Source organism: Channa argus, unplaced genomic scaffold (genome assembly GCF_033026475.1).
Source record: "Channa argus isolate prfri unplaced genomic scaffold, Channa argus male v1.0 Contig004, whole genome shotgun sequence".
NCBI classification, from domain to species: domain Eukaryota; kingdom Metazoa; phylum Chordata; class Actinopteri; order Anabantiformes; family Channidae; genus Channa; species Channa argus.
This window is the reverse complement of record NW_027125223.1, coordinates 296,783-318,388: the sequence shown is the minus strand read 5'-3', so window position 1 is coordinate 318,388 and position 21,606 is coordinate 296,783. Positions and strand designations below refer to the sequence as shown.

The 21,606-nt window shown below is 41.7% G+C and overlaps 23 pseudogenes; all 23 read right to left on the bottom strand.

The window, feature by feature from the left end:
* Window positions 1-343: 343 nt before the first annotated feature.
* LOC137109664 (5S ribosomal RNA) lies at window positions 344-462 on the bottom strand (annotated as a pseudogene).
* An 867-nt stretch (window positions 463-1,329) lies between these two features.
* On the bottom strand, window positions 1,330-1,448 carry LOC137109715 (5S ribosomal RNA; annotated as a pseudogene).
* An 857-nt stretch (window positions 1,449-2,305) lies between these two features.
* LOC137109723 (5S ribosomal RNA) lies at window positions 2,306-2,424 on the bottom strand (annotated as a pseudogene).
* An 867-nt stretch (window positions 2,425-3,291) lies between these two features.
* On the bottom strand, window positions 3,292-3,410 carry LOC137109853 (5S ribosomal RNA; annotated as a pseudogene).
* An 857-nt stretch (window positions 3,411-4,267) lies between these two features.
* LOC137109663 (5S ribosomal RNA) lies at window positions 4,268-4,386 on the bottom strand (annotated as a pseudogene).
* Window positions 4,387-5,243: 857 nt separating this feature from the next.
* LOC137109800 (5S ribosomal RNA) lies at window positions 5,244-5,362 on the bottom strand (annotated as a pseudogene).
* Window positions 5,363-5,960: 598 nt separating this feature from the next.
* LOC137109911 (5S ribosomal RNA) lies at window positions 5,961-6,079 on the bottom strand (annotated as a pseudogene).
* An 867-nt stretch (window positions 6,080-6,946) lies between these two features.
* LOC137109661 (5S ribosomal RNA) lies at window positions 6,947-7,065 on the bottom strand (annotated as a pseudogene).
* An 856-nt stretch (window positions 7,066-7,921) lies between these two features.
* Window positions 7,922-8,040, bottom strand: LOC137109896 (5S ribosomal RNA; annotated as a pseudogene).
* An 867-nt stretch (window positions 8,041-8,907) lies between these two features.
* On the bottom strand, window positions 8,908-9,016 carry LOC137109989 (5S ribosomal RNA; annotated as a pseudogene).
* An 857-nt stretch (window positions 9,017-9,873) lies between these two features.
* Window positions 9,874-9,992, bottom strand: LOC137109937 (5S ribosomal RNA; annotated as a pseudogene).
* A 598-nt stretch (window positions 9,993-10,590) lies between these two features.
* Window positions 10,591-10,709, bottom strand: LOC137109910 (5S ribosomal RNA; annotated as a pseudogene).
* An 867-nt stretch (window positions 10,710-11,576) lies between these two features.
* Window positions 11,577-11,705, bottom strand: LOC137109977 (5S ribosomal RNA; annotated as a pseudogene).
* Window positions 11,706-12,562: 857 nt separating this feature from the next.
* LOC137109729 (5S ribosomal RNA) lies at window positions 12,563-12,681 on the bottom strand (annotated as a pseudogene).
* Window positions 12,682-13,537: 856 nt separating this feature from the next.
* LOC137109793 (5S ribosomal RNA) lies at window positions 13,538-13,656 on the bottom strand (annotated as a pseudogene).
* An 867-nt stretch (window positions 13,657-14,523) lies between these two features.
* Window positions 14,524-14,642, bottom strand: LOC137109851 (5S ribosomal RNA; annotated as a pseudogene).
* An 866-nt stretch (window positions 14,643-15,508) lies between these two features.
* On the bottom strand, window positions 15,509-15,627 carry LOC137109588 (5S ribosomal RNA; annotated as a pseudogene).
* Window positions 15,628-16,494: 867 nt separating this feature from the next.
* On the bottom strand, window positions 16,495-16,613 carry LOC137109587 (5S ribosomal RNA; annotated as a pseudogene).
* An 857-nt stretch (window positions 16,614-17,470) lies between these two features.
* Window positions 17,471-17,589, bottom strand: LOC137109890 (5S ribosomal RNA; annotated as a pseudogene).
* An 857-nt stretch (window positions 17,590-18,446) lies between these two features.
* Window positions 18,447-18,565, bottom strand: LOC137109660 (5S ribosomal RNA; annotated as a pseudogene).
* An 867-nt stretch (window positions 18,566-19,432) lies between these two features.
* On the bottom strand, window positions 19,433-19,551 carry LOC137109586 (5S ribosomal RNA; annotated as a pseudogene).
* Window positions 19,552-20,418: 867 nt separating this feature from the next.
* Window positions 20,419-20,537, bottom strand: LOC137109585 (5S ribosomal RNA; annotated as a pseudogene).
* Window positions 20,538-21,394: 857 nt separating this feature from the next.
* LOC137109889 (5S ribosomal RNA) lies at window positions 21,395-21,513 on the bottom strand (annotated as a pseudogene).
* Window positions 21,514-21,606: the final 93 nt, after the last annotated feature.

The following is a 21,606-nucleotide window of genomic DNA, read 5'->3' as shown; positions in this document are numbered from 1 at the left end:
AAACCAAGAACAGCAAACAGGTGCTGCTGCCAGAAAGAGCCTCGCTAGCTGTTGGGAACCGTACTTTTAAAACTCCAGGAAGTGTAGGATGGACCAATCAGCTTCCTGTACTGCCCCTCAATCCGGCCAATCAGGCAGGGCACCTATAAGAACAACAAATCAAAAACAACACATATGGCCAGGACCGTAACATGGTCTACTAGTAATGAAGCACGATGGTTGACAAACCAATAAAGTAGCAAAACAGTAATGAAAGAACAAAATTTGATGAAAATATAGAACAATTTCTATGAATAAATAGGCAGTAACACCAGCTTGTGCTGCCCGTAAACCCAAGCAAAAAAGCTTACAGCACCTGGTATTCCCACGCGGTCTTCCTACCAAGTACTAACCAGGCCCGGCTCTATTTGGCTGCCGAGATCGGACGAGATCGGGCGCTTAGAGAGCGGTGTGGCCGTAAGCTGCATTTGACATCATCAACAGCTCTTAAAAACGTTGGAGAAGCAGAATGCATGAAACTTGCTAAGAAGAAGATAAATGTGGCAAAGTACAAAGTACTATAACTGTACTGGTCTGTTACGCCCCTGTCCAGGGGGTCAGGGTGCAACATACAAAGATAAATTAGCATTTTCCCTCTCCGATCCCCAAACCAAAATCCAGGATCGAGATGTTCCAACAGAATGATATTTATTTTAAACGAAAGAAAGTGTCAAACAAAACATGACACTACAACTCAGGGCGAACCAAGGCCAACATAATAAACAAAATAAGCCATTTCCCACAGAAAGTGCTAGCTAGCCTGATAGAAATAAACAAACCAAAAGACAGTCGCTAACCCTAACTCACTAATGTGAAAACAAGAGAAAACAATCAAAAGAAAATGGCTGTTCACCCCTACAGATTTAATACTATTTACAAAATATACAATTTATAAACAAAACCACGGCACAAAACCTAACAATTCAAAAATGCTAAATAAGGTTTGGAAACCAAGAACAGCAAACAGGTGCTGCTGCCAGAAAGAGCCTCGCTAGCTGTTGGGAACCGTACTTTTAAAACTCCAGGAAGTGTAGGATGGACCAATCAGCTTCCTGTACTGCCCCTCAATCCGGCCAATCAGGCAGGGCACCTATAAGAACGAGAAAATAAAAACAACACATATGGCCAGGACCGTAACATGGTCTACTAGTAATGAAGCACGATGGTTGAAAAACCAATAAAGTAGCAAAACAGCAATGAAAGAACAAAATTTGATGAAAATATAGAACAATTTCTATGAATAAATAGGCAGTAACACCAGCTTGTGCTGCCCGTAAACCCAAGCAAAAAAGCTTACAACACCTGGTATTCCCAGGCGGTCTTCCTACCAAGTACTAACCAGGCCCGGCTCTATTTGGCTGCCGAGATCGGACGAGATCGGGCGCTTAGAGAGCGGTGTGGCCGTAAGCTGCATTTGACATCATCAACAGCTCTTAAAAACACTGGAGAAGCAGAATGCATGACACTTGCTAAGAAGAAGACAAATGTGGCAAAGTACAAAGTACTATAACTGTACTGGTCTGTTACGCCCCTGTCCAGGGGGTCAGGGTGCAACATACAAAGATAAATTAGCATGTTCCCTCTCCGATCCCCAAACCAAAATCCAGGATCGAGATGTTCCAACAGAATGATATTTATTTTAAACGAAAGAAAGTGTCAAACAAAACATGACACTACAACTCAGGGCGAACCAAGGCCAACATAATAAACAAAATAAGCCATTTCCCACAGAAAGTGCTAGCTAGCCTGATAGAAATAAACAAACCAAAAGACAGTCGCTAACCCTAACTCCCTAATGTGAAAACTGTCCAAAGAAAATGGCTGTTCACCCCTACAGATTTAATACTATTTACAAAATATACAATTTATAAACAAAACCACGGCACAAAACCTAACAATTCAAAAATGCTAAATAAGGTTTGGAAACCAAGAACAGCAAACAGGTGCTGCTGCCAGAAAGAGCCTCGCTAGCTGTTGGGAACCGTACTTTTAAAACTCCAGGAAGTGTAGGATGGACCAATCAGCTTCCTGTACTGCCCCTCAATCCGGCCAATCAGGCAGGGCACCTATAAGAACAACAAATCAAAAACAACACATATGGCCAGGACCGTAACATGGTCTACTAGTAATGAAGCACGATGGTTGACAAACCAATAAAGTAGCAAAACAGTAATGAAAGAACAAAATTTGATGAAAATATAGAACAATTTCTATGAATAAATAGGCAGTAACACCAGCTTGTGCTGCCCGTAAACCCAAGCAAAAAAGCTTACAGCACCTGGTATTCCCAGGCGGTCTTCCTAGCAAGTACTAACCAGGCCCGGCTCTATTTGGCTGCCGAGATCGGACGAGATCGGGCGCTTAGAGAGCGGTGTGGCCGTAAGCTGCATTTGACATCATCAACAGCTCTTAAAAACGCTGGAGAAGCAGAATGCATGACACTTGCTAAGAAGAAGATAAATGTGGCAAAGTACAAAGTACTATAACTGTACTGGTCTGTTACGCCCCTGTCCAGGGGGTCAGGGTGCAACATACAAAGATAAATTAGCATGTTCCCTCTCCGATCCCCAAACCAAACTCCAGTATCGAGATGTTCCAACAGAATGATATTTATTTTAAACGAAAGAAAGTGTCAAACAAAACATGACACTACAACTCAGGGCGAACCAAGGCCAACATAATAAACAAAATAAGCCATTTCCCACAGAAAGTGCTAGCTAGCCTGATAGAAATAAACAATCCAAAAGACAGTCGCTAACCCTAACTCCCTAATGTGAAAACAAGAGAAAACAATCAAAAGAAAAAGGCTGTTCACCCCTACAGATTTAATACGAATTACAAAATATACAATTTATAAACAAAACCACGGCACAAAACCTAACAATTCAAAAATGCTAAATAAGGTTTGGAAACCAAGAACAGCAAACAGGTGCTGCTGCCAGAAAGAGCCTCGCTAGCTGTTGGGAACCGTACTTTTAAAACTCCAGGAAGTGTAGGATGGACCAATCAGCTTCCTGTACTGCCCCCCAATCCGGCCAATCAGGCAGGGCACCTATAAGAACAACAAATCAAAAACAACACATATGGCCAGGACCCTAACATGGTCTACTAGTAATGAAGAACGATGGTTGAAAAACCAATAAAGTAGCAAAACAGCAATGAAAGAACAAAATTTGATGAAAATATAGAACAATTTCTATGAATAAATAGGCAGTAACACCAGCTTGTGCTGCCCGTAAACCCAAGCAAAAAAGCTTACAACACCTGGTATTCCCAGGCGGTCTTCCTACCAAGTACTAACCAGGCCCGGCTCTATTTGGCTGCCGAGATCGGACGAGATTGGGCGCTTAGAGAGCGGTGTGGCCGTAAGCTGCATTTGACATCATCAACAGCTCTTAAAAACACTGGAGAAGCAGAATGCATGACACTTACTAAGAAGAAGACAAATGTGGCAAAGTACAAAGTACTATAACTGTAATGGTCTGTTACGCCCCTGTCCAGGGGGTGAGGGTGCAACATACAAAGATAAATTAGCATGTTCCCTCTCCGATCCCCAAACCAAAATCCAGGATCGAGATGTTCCAACAGAATGATATTTATTTTAAACGAAAGAAAGTGTCAAACAAAACATGACACTACAACTCAGGGCGAACCAAGGCCAACATAATAAACAAAATAAGCCATTTCCCACAGAAAGTGCTAGCTAGCCTGATAGAAATAAACAAACCAAAAGACAGTCGCTAACCCTAACTCCCTAATGTGAAAACAGTCCAAAGAAAATGGCTGTTCACCCCTACAGATTTAATACGAATTACAAAATATACAATTTATAAACAAAACCACGGCACAAAACCTAACAATTCAAAAATGCTAAATAAGGTTTGGAAACCAAGAACAGCAAACAGGTGCTGCTGCCAGAAAGAGCCTCGCTAGCTGTTGGGAACCGTACTTTTAAAACTCCAGGAAGTGTAGGATGGACCAATCAGCTTCCTGTACTGCCCCTCAATCCGGCCAATCAGGCAGGGCACCTATAAGAACAACATATCAAAAACAACACATATGGCCAGGACCGTAACATGGTCTACTAGTAATGAAGCACGATGGTTGACAAACCAATAAAGTAGCAAAACAGTAATGAAAGAACAAAATTTGATGAAAATATAGAACAATTTCTATGAATAAATAGGCAGTAACACCAGCTTGTTCTGCCCGTAAACCCAAGCAAAAAAGCTTACAGCACCTGGTATTCCCACGCGGTCTTCCTACCAAGTACTAACCAGGCCCGGCTCTATTTGGCTGCCGAGATCGGACGAGATCGGGCGCTTAGAGAGCGGTGTGGCCGTAAGCTGCATTTGACATCATCAACAGCTCTTAAAAACGTTGGAGAAGCAGAATGCATGAAACTTGCTAAGACGAAGATAAATGTGGCAAAGTACAAAGTACTATAACTGTACTGGTCTGTTACGCCCCTGTCCAGGGGGTCAGGGTGCAACATACAAAGATAAATTAGCATGTTCCCTCTCCGATCCCCAAACCAAAATCCAGGATCGAGATGTTCCAACAGAATGATATTTATTTTAAACGAAAGAAAGTGTCAAACAAAACATGACACTACAACTCAGGGCGAACCAAGGCCAACATAATAAACAAAATAAGCCATTTCCCACAGAAAGTGCTAGCTAGCCTAATAGAAATAAACAAACCAAAACACAGTCGCTAACCCTAACTCCCTAATGTGAAAACAGTCCAAAGAAAATGTCTGTTCACCCCTACAGATTTAATACTATATACAAAATATACAATTTATAAACAAAACCACGGCATAAAACCTAACAATTCAAAAATGCTAAATAAAGTTTGGAAACCAAGAACAGCAAACAGGTGCTGCTGCCAGAAAGAGCCTCGCTAGCTGTTGGGAACCGTACTTTTAAAACTCCAGGAAGTGTAGGATGGACCAATCAGCTTCCTGTACTGCCCCCCAATCCGGCCAATCAGGCAGGGCACCTATAAGAACAACAAAATAAAAACAACACATATGGCCAGGACCGTAACATGGTCTACTAGTAATGAAGCACGATGGTTGAAAAACCAATAAAGTAGCAAAACAGCAATGAAAGAACAAAATTTGATGAAAATATAGAACAATTTCTATGAATAAATAGGCAGTAACACCAGCTTGTGCTGCCCGTAAACCCAAGCAAAAAAGCTTAAAGCACCTGGTATTCCCAGGCGGTCTTCCTACCAAGTACTAACCAGGCCCGGCTCTATTTGGCTGCCGAGATCGGACGAGATCGGGCGCTTAGAGAGCGGTGTGGCCGTAAGCTGCATAAAAACGTTGGAGAAGCAGAATGCATGAAACATGCTAAGAAGAAGATAAATGTGGCAAAGTACAAAGTACTATAACTGTACTGGTCTGTTACGCCCCTGTCCAGGGGGTCAGGGTGCAACATACAAAGATAAATTAGCATGTTCCCTCTCCGATCCCCAAACCAAAATCCAGGATCGAGATGTTCCAACAGAATGATATTTATTTTAAACGAAAGAAAGTGTCAAACAAAACATGACACTACAACTCAGGGCGAACCAAGGCCAACATAATAAACAAAATAAGCCATTTCCCATAGAAAGTGCTAGCTAGCCTGATAGAAATAAACAAACCAAAAGACAGTCGCTAACCCTTACTCCCTAATGTGAAAACAGTCCAAGAAAATGGCAGTTCACCCCTACAGATTTAATACTATTTACAAAATATACAATTTATTTAACATGGTCTACTAGTAATGAAGCACGATGGTTGAGAAACCATTAAAGTAGCAAAACAACAGCAATGAAAGAACAAAATTTGATGAAAATATAGAACAATTTCTATGAATAAATAGGCAGTAACACCAGCTTGTGCTGCCCGTAAACTCAAGCAAAAAAGCTTAAAGCACCTGGTATTCCCAGGCGGTCTTCCTACCAAGTACTAACCAGGCCCGGCTCTATTTGGCTGCCGAGATCGGACGAGATCCGGCGCTTAGAGAGCGGTGTGGCCGTAAGCTGCATTTGACATCATCAACAGCTCTTAAAAACGCTGGAGAAGCAGAATGCATGACACTTGCTAAGAAGAAGATAAATGTGGCAAAGTACAAAGTAATATAACTGTACTGGTCTGTTACGCCCCTGTCCAGGGGGTCAGGGTGCAACATACAAAGATAAATTAGCATGTTCCCTCTCCGATCCCCAAACCAAACTCCACTATCGAGATGTTCCAACAGAATGATATTTATTTTAAACGAAAGAAAGTGTCAAACAAAACATGACACTACAACTCAGGGCGAACCAAGGCCAACATAATAAACAAAATAAGCCATTTCCCACAGAAAGTGCTAGCTAGCCTGATAGAAATAAACAAACCAAAAGACAGTCGCTAACCCTAACTCCCTAATGTGAAAACAAGAGAAAACAATCAAAAGAAAATGGCTGTTCACCCCTACAGATTTAAAACTATTTATAAAATATACAATTTATAAACAAAACCACGGCATAAAACCTAACAATTCAAAAATGCTAAATAAAGTTTGGAAACCAAGAACAGTAAACAGGTGCTGCTGCCAGAAAGAGCCTCGCTAGCTGTTGGGAACCGTACTTTTAAAACTCCAGGAAGTGTAGGATGGACCAATCAGCTTCCTGTACTGCCCCCCAATCCGGCCAATCAGGCAGGGCACCTATAAGAACAACAAAATAAAAACAACACATATGGCCAGGACCGTAACATGGTCTACTAGTAATGAAGCACGATGGTTGACAAACCAATAAAGTAGCAAAACAGTAATGAAAGAACAAAATTTGATGAAAATATAGAACAATTTCTATGAATAAATAGGCAGTAACACCAGCTTGTGCTGCCCGTAAACCCAAGCAAAAAAGCTTACAGCACCTGGTATTCCCACGCGGTCTTCCTACCAAGTACTAACCAGGCCCGGCTCTATTTGGCTGCCGAGATCGGACGAGATCGGGCGCTTAGAGAGCGGTGTGGCCGTAAGCTGCATTTGACATCATCAACAGCTCTTAAAAACGCTGGAGAAGCAGAATGCATGAAACTTGCTAAGAAGAAGATAAATGTGGCAAAGTACAAAGTACTATAACTGTACTGGTCTGTTACGCCCCTGTCTAGGGGGTCAGGGTGCAACATACAAAGATAAATTAGCATGTTCCCTCTCCGATCCCCAAACCAAAATCCAGGATCGAGATGTTCCAACAGAATGATATTTATTTTAAACGAAAGAAAGTGTCAAACAAAACATGACACTACAACTCAGGGCGAACCAAGGCCAACATAATAAACAAATAAGCCATTTCCCACAGAAAGTGCTAGCTAGCCTGATAGAAATAAACAATCCAAAAGACAGTCGCTAACCCTAACTCCCTAATGTGAAAACAGTCCAAAGAAAATGGCTGTTCACCCCTACAGATTTAATACTATTTACAAAATATACAATTTATAAACAAAACCACGGCACAAAACCTAACAATTCAAAAATGCTAAATAAGGTTTGGAAACCAAGAACAGCAAACAGGTGCTGCTGCCAGAAAGAGCCTCGCTAGCTGTTGGGAACCGTACTTTTAAAACTCCAGGAAGTGTAGGATGGACCAATCAGCTTCCTGTACTGCCCCTCAATCCGGCCAATCAGGCAGGGCACCTATAAGAACAACAAATCAAAAACAACACATATGGCCAGGACCGTAACATGGTCTACTAGTAATGAAGCACGATGGTTGACAAACCAATAAAGTAGCAAAACAGTAATGAAAGAACAAAATTTGATGAAAATATAGAACAATTTCTATGAATAAATAGGCAGTAACACCAGCTTGTGCTGCCCGTAAACCCAAGCAAAAAAGCTTACAGCACCTGGTATTCCCACGCGGTCTTCCTACCAAGTACTAACCAGGCCCGGATCTATTAGGCTGCCGAGATCGGACGAGATCGGGCGCTTAGAGAGCGGTGTGGCCGTAAGCTGCATTTGACATCATCAACAGCTCTTAAAAACGTTGGAGAAGCAGAATGCATGAAACTTGCTAAGACGAAGATAAATGTGGCAAAGTACAAAGTACTATAACTGTACTGGTCTGTTACGCCCCTGTCCAGGGGGTCAGGGTGCAACATACAAAGATAAATTAGCATGTTCCCTCTCCGATCCCCAAACCAAAATCCAGGATCGAGATGTTCCAACAGAATGATATTTATTTTAAACGAAAGAAAGTGTCAAACAAAACATGACACTACAACTCAGGGCGAACCAAGGCCAACATAATAAACAAAATAAGCCATTTCCCACAGAAAGTGCTAGCTAGCCTGATAGAAATAAACAAACCAAAAGACAGTCGCTAACCCTAACTCCCTAATGTGAAAAAAAGAGAAAACAATCAAAAGAAAATGGCTGTTCACCCCTACAGATTTAATACTATTTACAAAATATACAATTTATAAACAAAACCACGGCACAAAACCTAACAATTCAAAAATGCTAAATAAGGTTTGGAAACCAAGAACAGCAAACAGGTGCTGATGCCAGAAAGAGCCTCGCTAGCTGTTGGGAACCGTACTTTTAAAACTCCAGGAAGTGTAGGATGGACCAATCAGCTTCCTGTACTGCCCCTCAATCCGGCCAATCAGGCAGGGCACCTATAAGAACGACAAAATAAAAACAACACATATGGCCAGGACCGTAACATGGTCTACTAGTAATGAAGCACGATGGTTGACAAACCAATAAAGTAGCAAAACAACAATGAAAGAACAAAATTTGATGAAAATATACAACAATTTCTATGAATAAATAGGCAGTAACACCAGTTTGTGCTGCCCGTAAACCCAAGTAAAAAAGTTTACAGCACCTGGTATTCCCAGGCGGTCTTCCTACCAAGTACTAACCAGGCCCGGCTCTATTTGGCTGCCGAGATCGGGCGCTTAGAGAGCGGTGTGGCCGTAAGCTGCATTTGACATCATCAACAGCTCTTAAAAACGCTGGAGAAGCAGAATGCATGACACTTGCTAAGAAGAAGATAAATGTGGCAAAGTACAAAGTACTATAACTGTACTGGTCTGTTACGCCCCTGTCCAGGGGGTCAGGGTGCAACATACTAAGATAAATTAACATGTTCCCTCTCCGATCCCCAAACCAAACTCCAGTATCGAGATGTTCCAACAGAATGATATTTATTTTCAACGAAAGAAAGTGTCAAACAAAACATGACACTACAACTCAGGGTAAACCAAGGCCAACATAATAAACAAAATAAGCCATTTCCCACAGAAAGTGCTAGCTAGCCTGATAGAAATAAACAATCCAAAAGACAGTCGCTAACCCTAACTCCCTAATGTGAAAACAGTCCAAAGAAAATGGCTGTTCACCCCTACCGATTTAATACTATTTACAAAATATACAATTTATAAACAAAACCACGGCACAAAACCTAACAATTCAAAAATGCTAAATAAGGTTTGGAAACCAAGAACAGCAAACAGGTGCTGCTGCCAGAAAGAGCCTCGCTAGCTGTTGGGAACCGTACTTTTAAAACTCCAGGAAGTGTAGGATGGACCAATCAGCTTCCTGTACTGCCCCTCAATCCGGCCAATCAGGCAGGGCACCTATAAGAACAACAAATCAAAAACAACACATATGGCCAGGACCGTAACATGGTCTACTAGTAATGAAGCACGATGGTTGACAAACCAATAAAGTAGCAAAACAGCAATGAAAGAACAAAATTTGATGAAAATATAGAACAATTTCTATGAATAAATAGGCAGTAACACCAGCTTGTGCTGCCCGTAAACCCAAGCAAAAAAGTTTACAGCACCTGGTATTCCCAGGCAGTCTTCCTACCAAGTACTAACAAGGCCCGGCTCTATTTGGCTGCCGAGATCGGACGAGATCGGGCGCTTAGAGAGCGGTGTGGCCGTAAGCTGCATAAAAACGTTGGAGAAGCAGAATGCATGAAACATGCTAAGAAGAAGATAAATGTGGCAAAGTACAAAGTACTATAACTGTACTGGTCTGTTACGCCCCTGTCCAGGGGGTCAGGGTGCAACATACAAAGATAAATTAGCATGTTCCCTCTCCGATCCCCAAACCAAAATCCAGGATCGAGATGTTCCAACAGAATGATATTTATTTTAAACGAAAGAAAGTGTCAAACAAAACATGACACTACAACTCAGGGCGAACCAAGGCCAACATAATAAACAAAATAAGCCATTTCCCATAGAAAGTGCTAGCTAGCCTGATAGAAATAAACAAACCAAAAGACAGTCGCTAACCCTTACTCCCTAATGTGAAAACAGTCCAAGAAAATGGCAGTTCACCCCTACAGATTTAATACTATTTACAAAATATACAATTTATTTAACATGGTCTACTAGTAATGAAGCACGATGGTTGAGAAACCAATAAAGTAGCAAAACAACAGCAATGAAAGAACAAAATTTGATGAAAATATAGAACAATTTCTATGAATAAATAGGCAGTAACACCAGCTTGTGCTGCCCGTAAACCCAAGCAAAAAAGCTTAAAGCACCTGGTATTCCCAGGCGGTCTTCCTACCAAGTACTAACCAGGCCCGGCTCTATTTGGCTGCCGAGATCGGACGAGATCCGGCGCTTAGAGAGCGGTGTGGCCGTAAGCTGCATTTGACATCATCAACAGCTCTTAAAAACGCTGGAGAAGCAGAATGCATGACACTTGCTAAGAAGAAGATAAATGTGGCAAAGTACAAAGTAATATAACTGTACTGGTCTGTTACGCCCCTGTCCAGGGGGTCAGGGTGCAACATACAAAGATAAATTAGCATGTTCCCTCTCCGATCCCCAAACCAAACTCCAGTATCGAGATGTTCCAACAGAATGATATTTATTTTAAACGAAAGAAAGTGTCAAACAAAACATGACACTACAACTCAGGGCGAACCAAGGCCAACATAATAAACAAAATAAGCCATTTCCCACAGAAAGTGCTAGCTAGCCTGATAGAAATAAACAAACCAAAAGACACTCGCTAACCCTAACTCCCTAATGTGAAAACAAGAGAAAACAATCAAAAGAAAATGGCTGTTCACCCCTAAAGATTTAATACTATTTACAAAATATACAATTTATAAACAAAACCACGGCACAAAACCTAACAATTCAAAAATGCTAAATAAGGTTTGGAAACCAAGAACAGCAAACAGGTGCTGCTGCCAGAAAGAGCCTCGCTAGCTGTTGGGAACCGTACTTTGAAAACTCCAGGAAGTGTAGGATGGACCAATCAGCTTCCTGTACTGCCCCCCAATCCGGCCAATCAGGCAGGGCACCTATAAGAACAAGAAAATAAAAACAACACATATGGCCAGGACCGTAACATGGTCTACTAGTAATGAAGCACGATGGTTGACAAACCAATAAAGTAGCAAAACAGTAATGAAAGAACAAAATTTGATGAAAATATAGAACAATTTCTATGAATAAATAGGCAGTAACACCAGCTTGTGCTGCCCGTAAACCCAAGCAAAAAAGCTTACAGCACCTGGTATTCCCGGGCGGTCTTCCTACCAAGTACTAACCAGGCCCGGCTTTATTTGGCTGCCGAGATCGGACGAGATCAGACGAGATCGGGCGCTTAGAGAGCAGTGTGGCCGTAAGCTGCATTTGACATCATCAAAAGCTCTTAAAAACGCTGGAGAAGCAGAATGCATGACACTTGCTAAGAAGAAGATAAATGTGGCAAAGTACAAAGTACTATAACTGTAATGGTCTGTTACGCCCCTGTCTAGGGGGTCAGGGTGCAACATACAAAGATAAATTAGCATGTTCCCTCTCCGATCCCCAAACCAAAATCCAGGATCGAGATGTTCCAACAAAATGATATTTATTTTAAACGAAAGAAAGTGTCAAACAAAACATGACACTACAACTCAGGGCGAACCAAGGCCAACATAATAAACAAATTAAGCCATTTCCCACAGAAAGTGCTAGCTAGCCTGATAGAAATAAACAAACCAAAAGACAGTCGCTAACCCTAACTCCCTAATGTGAAAACTGTCCAAAGAAAATGGCAGTTCACCTCTACAGATTTAATACTATTTACAAAATATACAATTTATAGACAAAACCACGGCACAAAACCTAACAATTCAAAAATGCTAAATAAGGTTTGGAAACCAAGAACAGCAAACAGGTGCTGCTGCCAGAAAGAGCCTCGCTAGCTGTTGGGAACCGTACTTTTAAAACTCCAGGAAGTGTAGGATGGACCAATCAGCTTCCTGTACTGCCCCCCAATCCGGCCAATCAGGCAGGGCACCTATAAGAACAACAAAATAAAAACAACACATATGGCCAGGACCGTAACATGGTCTACTAGTAATGAAGCACGATGGTTGACAAACCAATAAAGTAGCAAAATAGCAATGAAAGAACAAAATTTGATGAAAATATGGAACAATTTCTATGAATAAATAGGCAGTAACACCAGCTTGTGCTGCCCGTAAACCCAAGCAAAAAAGCTTACAGCACCTGGTATTCCCAGGCGGTCTTCCTACCAAGTACTAACCAGGCCCGGCTCTATTTGGCTGCCGAGATCGGACGAGATCGGGCGCTTAGAGAGCGGTGCGGCCGTAAGCTGCATTTGACATCATCAACAGCTCTTAAAAACGCTGGAGAAGCAGAATGCATGACACTCGCTAAGAAGAAGATAAATGTGGCAAAGTACAAAGTACTATAACTGTACTGGTCTGTTACGCCCCTGTCTAGGGGGTCAGGGTGCAACATACAAAGATAAATTAGCATGTTCCCTCTCCGATCCCCAAACCAAAATCCAGGATCGAGATGTTCCAACAGAATGATATTTATTTTAAACGAAAGAAAGTGTCAAACAAAACATGACACTACAACTCAGGGCGAACCAAGGCCAACATAATAAACAAAATAAGCTATTTCCCACAGAAAGTGCTAGCTAGCCTGATAGAAATAAACAAACCAAAAGACAGTCGCTAACCCTTACTCCCTAATGGGAAAACAGTCCAAGAAAATGGCAGTTCACCCCTACAGATTTAATACTATTTACAAAATATACAATTTATAAACAAAACCACGGCACAAAACCTAACAATTCAAAAATGCTAAATAAGGTTTGGAAACCAAGAACAGCAAACAGGTGCTGCTGCCAGAAAGAGCCTCGCTAGCTGTTGGGAACCGTACTTTTAAAACTCCAGGAAGTGTAGGATGGACCAATCAGCTTCCTGTACTGCCCCTCAATCCGGCCAATCAGGCAGGGCACCTATAAGAACGAGAAAAAAAAAACAACACATATGGCCAGGACCGTAACATGGTCTACTAGTAATGAAGCACGATGGTTGACAAACCAATAAAGTAGCAAAACAGTAATGAAAGAACAAAATTTGATGAAAATATAGAACAATTTCTATGAATAAATAGGCAGTAACACCAGCTTGTGCTGCCCGTAAACCCAAGCAAAAAAGCTTACAGCACCTGGTATTCCCACGCGGTCTTCCTACCAAGTACTAACCAGGCCCGGCTCTATTTGGCTGCTGAGATCGGACGAGATCGGGCGCTTAGAGAGCGGTGTGGCCGTAAGCTGCATTTGACATCATCAACAGCTCTTAAAAACGTTGGAGAAGCAGAATGCATGAAACTTGCTAAGAAGAAGATAAATGTGGCAAAGTACAAAGTACTATAACTGTACTGGTCTGTTACGCCCCTGTCCAGGGGGTCAGGGTGCAACATACAAAGATAAATTAGCATGTTCCCTCTCCGATCCCCAAACCAAAATCCAGGATCGAGATGTTCCAACAGAATGATATTTATTTTAAACGAAAGAAAGTGTCAAACAAAACATGACACTACAACTCAGGGCGAACCAAGGCCAACATAATAAACAAAATAAGCCATTTCCCACAGAAAGTGCTAGCTAGCCTGATAGAAATAAACAAACCAAAAGACAGTCGCTAACCCTAACTCCCTAATGTGAAAACAAGAGAAAACAATCAAAAGAAAATGGCTGTTCACCCCTACAGATTTAATACTATTTACAAAATATACAATTTATAAACAAAACCACGGCACAAAACCTAACAATTCAAAAATGCTAAATAAGGTTTGGAAACCAAGAACAGCAAACAGGTGCTGCTGCCAGAAAGAGCCTCGCTAGCTGTTGGGAACCGTACTTTTAAAACTCCAGGAAGTGTAGGATGGACCAATCAGCTTCCTGTACTGCCCCTCAATCCGGCCAATCAGGCAGGGCACCTATAAGAACAACAAAATAAAAACAACACATATGGCCAGGACCCTAACATGGTCTACTAGTAATGAAGCACGATGGTTGAAAAACCAATAAAGTAGCAAAACAGCAATGAAAGAACAAAATTTGATGAAAATATAGAACAATTTCTATGAATAAATAGGCAGTAACACCAGCTTGTGCTGCCCGTAAACCCAAGCAAAAAAGCTTACAACACCTGGTATTCCCAGGCGGTCTTCCTACCAAGTACTAACCAGGCCCGGCTCTATTTGGCTGCCGAGATCGGACGAGATTGGGCGCTTAGAGAGCGGTGTGGCCGTAAGCTGCATTTGACATCATCAACAGCTCTTAAAAACGTTGGAGAAGCAGATTGCATGACACTTGCTAAGAAGAAGATAAATGTGGCAAAGTACAAAGTACTATAACTGTACTGGTCTGTTACGCCCCTGTCCAGGGGGTCAGGGTGCAACATACAAAGATAAATTAGCATGTTCCCTCTCCGATCCCCAAACCAAAATCCAGGATCGAGATGTTCCAACAGAATGATATTTATTTTAAACGAAAGAAAGTGTCAAACAAAACATGACACTACAACTCAGGGCGAACCAAGGCCAACATAATAAACAAATAAGCCATTTCCCACAGAAAGTGCTAGCTAGCCTGATAGAAATAAACAAACCAAAAGACAGTCGCTAACCCTAACTCCCTAATGTGAAAACAAGAGAAAACAATCAAAAGAAAATGGCTGTTCACCCCTACAGATTTAATACGAATTACAAAATATACAATTTATAAACAAAACCACGGCACAAAACCTAACAATTCAAAAATGCTAAATAAGGTTTGGAAACCAAGAACAGCAAACAGGTGCTGCTGCCAGAAAGAGCCTCGCTAGCTGTTGGGAACCGTACTTTTAAAACTCCAGGAAGTGTAGGATGGACCAATCAGCTTCCTGTACTGCCCCCCAATCCGGCCAATCAGGCAGGGCACCTATAAGAACAACAAATCAAAAACAACACATATGGCCAGGACCGTAACATGGTCTACTAGTAATGAAGCACGATGGTTGAAAAACCAATAAAGTAGCAAAACAGCAATGAAAGAACAAAATTTGATGAAAATATAGAACAATTTCTATGAATAAATAGGCAGTAACACCAGCTTGTGCTGCCCGTAAACCCAAGCAAAAAAGCTTACAGCACCTGGTATTCCCAGGCGGTCTTCCTACCAAGTACTAACCAGGCCCGGCTCTATTTGGCTGCCGAGATCGGACGAGATCGGGCGCTTAGAGAGCGGTGTGGCCGTAAGCTGCATTTGACATCATCAACAGCTCTTAAAAACGCTGGAGAAGCAGAATGCATGACACTTGCTAAGAAGAAGATAAATGTGGCAAAGTACAAAGTACTATAACTGTACTGGTCTGTTACGCCCCTGTCCAGGGGGTCAGGGTGCAACATACAAAGATAAATTAGCATGTTCCCTCTCCGATCCCCAAACCAAAATCCAGGATCGAGATGTTCCAACAGAATGATATTTATTTTAAACGAAAGAAAGTGTCAAACAAAACATGACACTACAACTCAGGGCGAACCAAGGCCAACATAATAAACAAAATAAGCCATTTCCCACAGAAAGTGCTAGCTAGCCTGATAGAAATAAACAAACCAAAAGACAGTCGCTAACCCTAACTCCCTAATGTGAAAACAAGAGAAAACAATCAAAAGAAAATGGCTGTTCACCCCTACAGATTTAATACGAATTACAAAATATACAATTTATAAACAAAACCACGGCACAAAACCTAAGAATTCAAAAATGCTAAATAAGGTTTGGAAACCAAGAACAGCAAACAGGTGCTGCTGCCAGAAAGAGCCTCGCTAGCTGTTGGGAACCGTACTTTTAAAACTCCAGGAAGTGTAGGATGGACCAATCAGCTTCCTGTACTGCCCCTCAATCCGGCCAATCAGGCAGGGCACCTATAAGAACGAGAAAATAAAAACAACACATATGGCCAGGACCGTAACATGGTCTACTAGTAATGAAGCACGATGGTTGAAAAACCAATAAAGTAGCAAAACAGCAATGAAAGAACAAAATTTGATGAAAATATAGAACAATTTCTATGAATAAATAGGCAGTAACACCAGCTTGTGCTGCCCGTAAACCCAAGCAAAAAAGCTTACAGCACCTGGTATTCCCAGGCGGTCTTCCTACCAAGTACTAACCAGGCCCGGCTCTATTTGGCTGCCGAGATCGGACGAGATCGGGCGCTTAGAGAGCGGTGTGGCCGTAAGCTGCATTTGACATCATCAACAGCTCTTAAAAACGCTGGAGAAGCAGAATGCATGACACTTGCTAAGAAGAAGATAAATGTGGCAAAGTACAAAGTACTATAACTGTACTGGTCTGTTACGCCCCTGTCCAGGGGGTCAGGGTGCAACATACAAAGATAAATTAGCATGTTCCCTCTCCGATCCCCAAACCAAAATCCAGGATCGAGATGTTCCAACAGAATGATATTCATTTTAAACGAAAGAAAGTGTCAAACAAAACATGACACTACAACTCAGGGCGAACCAAGGCCAACATAATAAACAAAATAAGCCATTTCCCACAGAAAGTGCTAGCTAGCCTGATAGAAATAAACAAACCAAAAGACAGTCGCTAACCCTAACTCCCAAATGTGAAAACAATCCAAAGAAAATGGCAGTTCACCCCTACAGATTTAATACTATTTACAAAATATACAATTTATAAACAAAACCACGGCACAAAACCTAACAATTCAAAAATGCTAAATAAAGTTTGGAAACCAAGACCAGCAAACAGGTGCTGCTGCCAGAAAGAGCCTCGCTAGCTGTTGGGAACCGTACTTTTAAAACTCCAGGAAGTGTAGGATGGACCAATCAGCTTTCTGTACTGCCCCCCAATCCGGCCAATCAGGCAGGGCACCTATAAGAACAACAAAATAAAAACAACACATATGGCCAGGACCGTAACATGGTCTACTAGTAATGAAGCACGATGGTTGACAAACCAATAAAGTAGCAAAACAGCAATGAAAGAACAAAATTTGATGAAAATATAGAACAATTTCTATGAATAAATAGGCAGTAACACCAGCTTGTGCTGCCCGTAAACCCAAGCAAAAAAGCTTACAACACCTGGTATTCCCAGGCAGTCTTCCTACCAAGTACTAACCAGGCCCGGCTCTATTTGGCTGCCGAGATCGGACGAGATTGGGCGCTTAGAGAGCGGTGTGGCCGTAAGCTGCATTTGACATCATCAACAGCTCTTAAAAACACTGGAGAAGCAGAATGCATGACACTTGCTAAGAAGAAGACAAATGTGGCAAAGTACAAAGTACTATAACTGTACTGGTCTGTTACGCCCCTGTCCAGGGGGTCAGGGTGCATCATACAAAGATAAATTAGCATGTTCCCTCTCCGATCCCCAAACCAAAATCCAGGATCGAGATGTTCCAACAGAATGATATTTATTTTAAACGAAAGAAAGTGTCAAACAAAACATGACACTACAACTCAGGGCGAACCAAGGCCAACATAATAAACAAAATAAGCCATTTCCCACAGAAAGTGCTAGCTAGCCTGATAGAAATAAACAAACCAAAAGACAGTCGCTAACCCTAACTCCCTAATGTGAAAACAGTCCAAAGAAAATGGCTGTTCACCCCTACAGATTTAATACTATTTACAAAATATACAATTTATAAACAAAACCACGGCACAAAACCTAACAATTCAAAAATGCTAAATAAGGTTTGGAAACCAAGAACAGCAAACAGGTGCTGCTGCCAGAAAGAGCCTCGCTAGCTGTTGGGAACCGTACTTTTAAAACTCCAGGAAGTGTAGGATGGACCAATCAGCTTCCTGTACTGCCCCTCAATCCGGCCAATCAGGCAGGGCACCTATAAGAACAACATATCAAAAACAACACATATGGCCAGGACCGTAACATGGTCTACTAGTAATGAAGCACGATGGTTGACAAACCAATAAAGTAGCAAAACAGTAATGAAAGAACAAAATTTGATGAAAATATAGAACAATTTCTATGAATAAATAGGCAGTAACACCAGCTTGTGCTGCCCGTAAACCCAAGCAAAAAAGCTTACAGCACCTGGTATTCCCACGCGGTCTTCCTACCAAGTACTAACCAGGCCCGGCTCTATTTGGCTGCCGAGATCGGACGAGATCGGGCGCTTAGAGAGCGGTGTGGCCGTAAGCTGCATTTGACATCATCAACAGCTCTTAAAAACGTTGGAGAAGCAGAATGCATGAAACTTGCTAAGACGAAGATAAATGTGGCAAAGTACAAAGTACTATAAGTGTACTGGTCTGTTACGCCCCTGTCCAGGGGGTCAGGGTGCAACATACAAAGATAAATTAGCATGTTCCCTCTCCGATCCCCAAACCAAAATCCAGGATCGAGATGTTCCAACAGAATGATATTTATTTTAAACGAAAGAAAGTGTCAAACAAAACATGACACTACAACTCAGGGCGAACCAAGGCCAACATAATAAAAAAAATAAGCCATTTCCCACAGAAAGTGCTAGATAGCCTGATAGAAATAAACAAACCAAAACACAGTCGCTAACCCTAACTCCCTAATGTGAAAACAAGAGAAAACAATCAAAAGAAAATGGCTGTTCACCCCTACAGATTTAATACTATTTACAAAATATACAATTTATAAACAAAACCACGGCATAAAACCTAACAATTCAAAAATGCTAAATAAAGTTTGGAAACCAAGAACAGCAAACAGGTGCTGCTGCCAGAAAGAGCCTCGCTAGCTGTTGGGAACCGTACTTTTAAAACTCCAGGAAGTGTAGGATGGACCAATCAGCTTCCTGTACTGCCCCCCAATCCGGCCAATCAGGCAGGGCACCTATAAGAACAACAAATCAAAAACAACACATATGGCCAGGACCGTAACATGGTCTACTAGTAATGAAGCACGATGGTTGAAAAACCAATAAAGTAGCAAAACAGCAATGAAAGAACAAAATTTGATGAAAATATAGAACAATTTCTATGAATAAATAGGCAGTAACACCAGCTTGTGCTGCCCGTAAACCCAAGCAAAAAAGCTTACAGCACCTGGTATTCCCAGGCGGTCTTCCTACCAAGTACTAACCAGGCCCGGCTCTATTTGGCTGCCGAGATCGGACGAGATCGGGCGCTTAGAGAGCGGTGTGGCCGTAAGCTGCATTTGACATCATCAACAGCTCTTAAAAACGCTGGAGAAGCAGAATGCATGACACTTGCTAAGAAGAAGATAAATGTGGCAAAGTACAAAGTACTATAACTGTACTGGTCTGTTACGCCCCTGTCCAGGGGGTCAGGGTGCAACATACAAAGATAAATTAGCATGTTCCCTCTCCGATCCCCAAACCAAAATCCAGGATCGAGATGTTCCAACAGAATGATATTTATTTTAAACGAAAGAAAGTGTCAAACAAAACATGACACTACAACTCAGGGCGAACCAAGGCCAACATAATAAACAAAATAAGCCATTTCCCACAGAAAGTGCTAGCTAGCCTGATAGAAATAAACAAACCAAAAGACAGTCGCTAACCCTAACTCCCTAATGTGAAAACAAGAGAAAACAATCAAAAGAAAATGGCTGTTCACCCCTACAGATTTAATACGAATTACAAAATATACAATTTATAAACAAAACCACGGCACAAAACCTAAGAATTCAAAAATGCTAAATAAGGTTTGGAAACCAAGAACAGCAAACAGGTGCTGCTGCCAGAAAGAGCCTCGCTAGCTGTTGGGAACCGTACTTTTAAAACTCCAGGAAGTGTAGGATGGACCAATCAGCTTCCTGTACTGCCCCTCAATCCGGCCAATCAGGCAGGGCACCTATAAGAACGAGAAAATAAAAACAACACATATGGCCAGGACCGTAACATGGTCTACTAGTAATGAAGCACGATGGTTGAAAAACCAATAAAGTAGCAAAACAGCAATGACAGAACAAAATTTGATGAAAATATAGAACAATTTCTATGAATAAATAGGCAGTAACACCAGCTTGTGCTGCCCGTAAACCCAAGCAAAAAAGCTTACAGCACCTGGTATTCCCAGGCGGTCTTCCTACCAAGTACTAACCAGGCCCGGCTCTATTTGGCTGCCGAGATCGGACGAGATCGGGCGCTTAGAGAGCGGTGTGGCCGTAAGCTGCATTTGACATCATCAACAGCTCTTAAAAACGCTGGAGAAGCAGAATGCATGACACTTGCTAAGAAGAAGATAAATGTGGCAAAGTACAAAGTACTATAACTGTACTGGTCTGTTACGCCCCTGTCCAGGGGGTCAGGGTGCAACATACAAAGATAAATTAGCATGTTCCCTCTCCGATCCCCAAACCAAAATCCAGGATCGAGATGTTCCAACAGAATGATATTCATTTTAAACGAAAGAAAGTGTCAAACAAAACATGACACTACAACTCAGGGCGAACCAAGGCCAACATAATAAACAAAATAAGCCATTTCCCACAGAAAGTGCTAGCTAGCCTGATAGAAATAAACAAACCAAAAGACAGTCGCTAACCCTAACTCCCAAATGTGAAAACAATCCAAAGAAAATGGCAGTTCACCCCTACAGATTTAATACTATTTACAAAATATACAATTTATAAACAAAACCACGGCACAAAACCTAACAATTCAAAAATGCTAAATAAAGTTTGGAAACCAAGACCAGCAAACAGGTGCTGCTGCCAGAAAGAGCCTCGCTAGCTGTTGGGAACCGTACTTTTAAAACTCCAGGAAGTGTAGGATGGACCAATCAGCTTTCTGTACTGCCCCCCAATCCGGCCAATCAGGCAGGGCACCTATAAGAACAACAAAATAAAAACAACACATATGGCCAGGACCGTAACATGGTCTACTAGTAATGAAGCACGATGGTTGACAAACCAATAAAGTAGGAAAACAGCAATGAAAGAACAAAATTTGATGAAAATATAGAACAATTTCTATGAATAAATAGGCAGTAACACCAGCTTGTGCTGCCCGTAAACCCAAGCAAAAAAGCTTACAACACCTGGTATTCCCAGGCAGTCTTCCTACCAAGTACTAACCAGGCCCGGCTCTATTTGGCTGCCGAGATCGGACGAGATTGGGCGCTTAGAGAGCGGTGTGGCCGTAAGCTGCATTTGACATCATCAACAGCTCTTAAAAACACTGGAGAAGCAGAATGCATGACACTTGCTAAGAAGAAGACAAATGTGGCAAAGTACAAAG